This window comes from Octodon degus, unplaced genomic scaffold, assembly GCF_000260255.1.
Source record: "Octodon degus isolate 3935 unplaced genomic scaffold, OctDeg1.0 scaffold00212, whole genome shotgun sequence".
NCBI classification, from domain to species: domain Eukaryota; kingdom Metazoa; phylum Chordata; class Mammalia; order Rodentia; family Octodontidae; genus Octodon; species Octodon degus.
The window spans coordinates 3,973,296-3,980,440 of NW_004524788.1; the positions used below are offsets into that span (position 1 = coordinate 3,973,296).

General features: G+C 41.0%; 1 pseudogene; it reads left to right on the top strand.

Annotated features, from left to right (window-relative positions):
- Window positions 1–3,963: 3,963 nt before the first annotated feature.
- Window positions 3,964–4,211, top strand: LOC101586084 (annotated as a pseudogene).
- The last annotated feature ends 2,934 nt before the right edge of the window (window positions 4,212–7,145 follow it).

Below are 7,145 nucleotides of genomic sequence, written 5' to 3' on the forward strand. Positions count from 1 at the left end.
CTGCTACTGCTGCCGAAAGACAGGAGCAGTGTTCTGCATATTTGTGTCCCTCCAAAATTCTTATGTTGAAATTTAATCTTCAATATATTGGTATTGAGAGATGTAGACTTTGGAAAGTGACCAGGTCACAAGGGCAGAGCCCCTGTGAATAGGATTAGTGCCCTTTGAAAGAGGTTTACAGAAGATATTATGTGAGAATGCAGCAAGCACACCACATCTGTGAAGCCAAGAGCAGGCCCTCACCGACACAGAATCTGCTGGTGCCCTGACCTTGGGTTTATCAGACTCTAGAACCCTGAGAAGTAAATTTCTCTTGTTCATAGGCCATCCAGCATAAAGCATTTTGTTATGACAGTACAAATTGATAAAGAAAACAGGGATGCAAATATGATGGTTGTTATGGAAGTGCAATATATCCTAGTAAAAATTAGGATACTATAATTTAAAACATTATGGCTCAAACTTGAAGAAAATATGAGGGGAAACCATGGTATAATTCTACCATGAGTACCGCTATGGCAGGAGTGGACAGGAAAATCTGTTTATTAGGAATTTTTCTATCAAATGTTACCTAAGCGATCTTAAAAAGCCTCAAGACTTGTGCTTGTTATTTCACTGCTTTTAGTCATATAGTCCTATTTCTGGGCATGCATAGTAATTATTGATTAAATATCAGACATCATATATATAAAAATTGGAGTCTCTGGATGATGTTATCTTTCTCCAGAGAAATCTCCTTCATCTTTTCTTGTATCATGCAGATATCCAAAGTGTGGGGGCTGTTCACCTCAGTCTCACCAAACTGAAATACACCAAGCCCCGACTGCAGTTTTGGTAAGGCTCGAACGTTGCTTTGCTTCTCGTTCTCCAGTACTGGTGTATTTGTTGGAACCTCCTCCCCTGACAAGGCCTGAAATTCCAGTCCTTGTCTCTGCAGCACTGTGAGATTACTGAAACAACCACTGTGCTTTTAAAAGGCTTTCTGCTTAGCTTCAGGACTTGGCAGCTCTGTCGGTTTTTCTGTCTCTCGGTAGTGAGCTCTGCCCAGGAAAAGTCTGGATTTTCATCCTCTTTGCCTGCACTCTGAATCAGCAAATGCTCTGAAGGAAAAACTGCCTTCAGAATGCAAGCTCACCCTGCTCTCTGAATTGTGTCCCCTCTCGTTCTGGCTGGGTAAGCAAATTTCCATGGCTTTTAAACACGTTGGAAGAAAGGATTTTACTCAGCTTACCAGCTGTTCTCAAGGGAAAGCATATCTCCAATCACCGCACCTCCACTCCCATCCCATACCTGGAAGTGGAAGTGTCTGGTTTATAATGTCTGGAACATCTGAGGTTGGACCTAGACCTCCAGAAATGGTTGAATGCAGGAGCAATGATATTATAAGGTATTTCTTTTTCTCTTTTAGAGACTTTATGGATTTTGCTCTTATCTACCCTTGCCCTTGATGTGGCAGGGAAATCCTCTAGTCCAGATTTAAATTAAAGTAGATTCACAACCCTAGCAGAAAGAAAAAGCCTCTTTCTCAGTGGATTCAATAAAAATCATTGGAAAGACTCTCTTTGGCCTGATATGGGTAATATGCCCAGCCTGACCCAATCTCTGTGGCAGAGAATAAAACATGATAATTCTTTTAGGTCTTGTTACCTGTCAACTGAGAAGTCTGAGGGTGATTGATCTCATATGATCCTCCTTGAAACACTAAGGAGGGGTAGGTTTAAGAAGCAGACAGGAAAATCAGGATGTATTTTTTTTTTTTTTTTTTTGTCTTGAAAAGGAAGCAGAATGAAGTCTGTCAGGCACAATCTTCTGTAGATAGCCTTGATGATAATCTGATTTCTGTTGCCATAGCAATATACCTGGAGCTTGGAACTTCATGTAGAAAAAGGGCTCATTTAGCTTACAATTGTAGAGAGCTAAACTGAAAGTCAAGTATCAGGAGACCTGGTGTGTTCAGCTTCTGGTGCTCATCCCCTCAACTATGTGAAAATGCGGTGGAGGAGTACAAAAGCAGACCGCAAAAGGAGAGATCACGCGGTGAGACAAGAAGCTGGAAAAGGATTTAGGGGCCAGGCTTGCTCTTCTAGAACAACTTTTCTCTCCAGAACTAACTCACTCCTTGAAGCCAGCACTACTCCCATCAGAGGATAGGAGGTCCAGTGACCCAATCCTCTTGCACTAGGCCTTGCTTCTCACATATCCCATGGCCTCTTCCACTGCCACTCTGGGGCCAAGCCTCTAACATGTGAGCTCTCGGGAGTCACACTCAGAGTGTGTATAGCTCATCACCTTCTATGGTGAGCATGCTACAAGTCAGGGCCATACTGAGGCTCAGAAGGCAATCATCCTAATCTTCACCCCAGCTTTTGGGGGATCTCATCTCCGTTAAGGAATTTATAGACTCACTTCAGCCCTGCTGGGCCTTCTTAACTCTGATAGCTATAAATTCCCTTCTCTGGCCTTGGCCATTTCCTGAAAAGTCTCTAGAGCTCCGCCCCCATCTTTGCGCTCTCCACATTCTCTCTCCATATTCTCTCTCTTAGCTTCTCTTCTGTCACTGCTGTGTCTGGTCTCATGTCTGCTTATTTCCCTTATTCCTGCTCCATTCTCTTTGTCCCTGCCCTCTTTACCACTCACTGTCCAATCCCCAGCCCCAGGTCAACGCTACTTTCCATCTTGGGTCTCTAGGGCACTTGAAGCTAGAAGAACTCATGCAACAGTGAAGACTGGTCCCATCACGAAAACACTGGTACTCTTACTGCAGCCTATCTACCTCTGTCTTGTTCAGTTTAATCTCCACCCCTTCACAGATGCAGCAAAGCATCCTTGATTCCTTCACAGTGACCATGAAGGCCAATATAGAAAATCTTTCAGAACTTCCTGATTTTTCCGCTCACAAACTTGTTACATTTGCACTACAGAGCATCCCTGTAAGTTTTGCTTGCTCATTATATATACATCCTACCCCCAGTAATAGCCTCTCAGTTTCCATAGGGGAAACCATTCCCTACTACATTTGTCTAGCTTGGATAAGAGTGAGGCTATCCTTTAGATTTAGGACTTCAACTAGCAGAGCCAATCCTCCTAGCCATGGTAATTGTGTTCTTTTTTATTTTATTTTTTTATTTTATTTTTTTTAATTGTGTTCTGAATACATGATGCAGAGCCATAGAATATCCAACCCTTAACAGGAATGATTCAGAATGCGCTTGACTTCTTTTAGAATTACTGAACCAGGAGGATAAACATTTGAAGTTACCACAAGAAGAAATCCTGCATGAGACTGGAGATATCATAGTTCTAAGAGATGGAGAGAGAGAAGGAATGGAACACTGGCCTCATCTGACCCCATAGATGCTGGTATTCCTTAAGGTAGTGCTGTGTCTTGACCTTTTAGTTCATGAGGCCAGAAAATCTTTTTCTGCATAAGTCCATTAAACTGCCTTACTCTTGCTTCTAAACAAAATATATCCCAACCTATAGCTATATGCATGCTGAGTTTTACCCTCCTCAGTCCAATATGGGGGGACTATGTATTTTAATTCTGTTTTTGGACTAGACCTCCATCAGTGTTATTCACTCACCTAACACTTATTGTAGGCCTCGCTCATGTCACACTCTACTCTAGGCATTCTTCATGGCATTTGATTTATGGTTGGAAAGAAGGGAAAAAATGAAAGATTTACTTTTTTTATTATTTAGAAAAAATACAAAATAGTAAAACAAAAACAAAATGTTAGAAATGACACATAACTTCACCAAACAAATCAATAGGAATTCAACAATGATTGCTGTATTGCATATGTTGTCTTCAAATTACTTGTTCAGATTACTAGGTATAAGCATGCAAAACTGAAAAAAAAAATTCTAAGACATTTAAAAGGGGTCACTTGCTGCAGCAACATGAGCAGGAGCACCAGGAACCCCGGCTCGGAGTGAAACACTTTGGATTGTTTTAGGAAAATGGCAGACAAACCAGACATGGGGGAAATCGCCAGCTTTGATAAGGCCAAGCTGAAGAAGACGGAGACGCAGAAGAACACCCTGCCGACCAAAGAGACCACTGAGCAGGAAAAGCGGAGTGAGATTTCCTAAGAGCCCAGACAATTCCCCGCCCCCGTCATCTCCGAGACCCCACAGTCATGATGTGGAGGAAGAGCCACTTGCAAGATGGACACGAGCCACAAGCTGCACTGTGAACCCGGGCATTCCGCGCCCATGCCATGGCCCGTGGGTCTCTGAGGGGACCCCCCCCCACCATTGGACTGCCAAATTCTCCGGTTTGCCCTGGGATATTATAGAAAATTATTTGTATTTTGAATGAAAATAAAACACACCTTGTAGCAAAAAAAGAAAGAAAAGAAAGAAATTTAAAAGGACGAGAAAAAGAAAAAGAAAAAAATGTAAGCATCAACTGCTCGCCTCTGTAGACTAGCAGAAATCAGCAGTACAATTATCCTAGCATCCTGCATACATACATAAAGATATCTGAAAGACTTTTTTTTTATTCTACCCTATTTCATTGAGAAACAAATATCAATGAGACAGCTTCAAAACTGATCAATAGAACAGTTTCAATAATCAATACACCGTATATTGCTATCTTCCTAGTGGTTATCCATAGTACAAGATGCAGACAGAATATCCTGTCCATACAGTATTAGTACAAATCTTCCTTCTCATGAAAGCCTTTTTAAAAAGTAAAAGTCAAACTGGGAAAGTGCTAGGATTAGAGCTTAGAGAATGACTAGGTGGTGGAGGGATGTTTGGGAAACACCTTAGTTATCTTTTTGTTTTGATTGCTGATTTAGTTGTACTCCAGCCTGGGGATGGTCCTGTATTTTATTTCTCTGATATTTGTTGAGACTTTTAAAATGAGTGCTTTATATTCTGTGTGGACTTTAGCATCTTCCAAAGTACTTACGTATACTGCTCAGTGAGTGTGCATTGGATGAAGTAGGTTATGATATTGTTTAAAACTCTGGGGCCGGGAGATAGCTCGGTGGTCTAAGCACCTGCCTGGCTAGTAAGTGCAAGGACCTGAGCTTGATTCCCAGTACCGCATGCCATGCTGGCCCCAGAGCCCCAGGTGCACCGTGTTAGCCCCAAAACCGGGTGTGGTGGCTCATGCCTGTAATCCTAGCACTAGGGAGGCTGAGACAGGAGGATCGTTACAAGTCTGAACTGCATAGTGAGACCCTGTATCATCAACAACAACAATAACAAAAACAACAAACAAAACGAACAAAAAAGATAGTTATAGGGAGAATCAAAGGGTGAGGCTAGAAAGGTAGGTGAGCCCTACGGTAAAGAGACAAGTATACAAACTGCAGCAGGGTAGGTGGTACATAGATTCCTGAAGAGTTTTGGAAGAAGCTTGAGTAAAAAGAACTATTATTAGGACTATAAGCTATTATTAGGACTCAGAGGTTTCAGCTGTTTGGTGTGTGGTTTTTGGAGCAAGGAAAGCCAGTTAGAAAGTTACAAAGCCTATAGGAGGTGAGAGGGGATGAGGGCCAGTACTCTCATGATAGATATTTGGTGGAGCATAGCCTTGGAATAAGAAAGAAAGGTGACAGACAGTAAGGTCTGGTAGCAGGCAGCAGTCACTGGGAGACATGGGGGTGGCGACTTGTGTTGGGCAATGCACACTTTGAGTGTGTAGAGATGGATTTCTAAAAAATTTGCTTTGTGTTAATGATGTACATAACATAAAATTTGCCGTTTTAAACTTTTTCAAGTATAAAGTTCAATGACTTGGTTACATTCAGTGTTGCGTGAACATCATTATGATCCATTTCCAAAGCTTTTCCGTTATCCCAGATTCTAGCCATTAAGCTGTAACTCTCATTCCCCCTCAATCTACCTGGGTAACTTCTACGCTACAATGTATCTTTATGAATTTTAAAATTCTAGGAACCTTACATAAGCAGAATAATGTAGATAGTTGTCCTTTTGTTTCTGCTTGTTTTTTCATTTAGTGCAACGCTTTCAAGATCCGTCCATATTGTAGCGTGCATCAGAACCTCACTTTTATGGTTGGATAATACTCTAGTGGGGGTGTTGACCATACTTTGTTTATCCATCCATCTGTTGACAGACACTTGGTTGTCTGGTTCTTGCAAAGAGTTAAACTAGTAACATCGAGGTGCAGCTCTTGTTTGAGGCTCTGTATTCTGTTCTTTTGTGCATATACTGTACATAGAGGTAGACTTGTTGAAGCAAATAGAAATATGTTTATATTTAGTTTTTGAGGAATTTTCAAACTGTTTTACCCAGTGGTTGCACCATTTTACATTCCTGTCACCAATGGATGTGTGTTCTGATGTCTCTATGTGCTTGATATGGGGGCCTGCCCATTAGCTCAGGTGTTAAAGTGCCTGCTGAAAGCAGTCAGGCTCAGGATGCTGTGATTTGATTCCCTCAAGCCCAACCAGACCTGCCCTGAAGGTATCCTGGGGGTGGGGGAAGAAATCCTTATGCTTGATATCCTTTTTATTTTTTGTTTTATTGCCTATAATCATAATACCTGTGGAATGAGATCTCATTGTGGTTTTGATATGCACTTTTCTGATGAATGATATTGAGCATGTGCTTATTAACTATTTGCATATCTTCTGTGGAGAGATGTTTGAATCCTTTTTCTGTTGTTCAGGTGGGGTTCTTGGTTTGTTGTTGAGTTACATGAATTCTTTGTATATTCTGGATTGTACATTTGGTTTGTATTTTTTGTTAGTACATGTTTGCAGTACATAATGATGTAATTGCATTCCTAGTGGGGAGTTGGAACATGTCCACAACACATCTTAATTCTTTTGTTATTGTCTTCACCTCCCCTCCTTCTCTTCTTTGTCTCTTCATCCCTCTCCCCCTTGAGAAAGATCTATCTCTCAACTTCTATAATCTTTTATTTTGCTCTTCATATCAGGCATTATCATGTAAGAGAAGCTATATGGTATTTCTGTTTTGTGTCTGATTTATTTCATTTAGCATATGGTCTTTTTTTTCAAAGTTTTATTGATAAACAGATAGCAATGAGACAGTTTCATATCAAATCGGAAGTACAGTTTCAACAAATAATACACTGCATATATTCTTCTTAGTGGTTAATTGCTGTACAAGATGCAGACTTGTGATCCTATTTA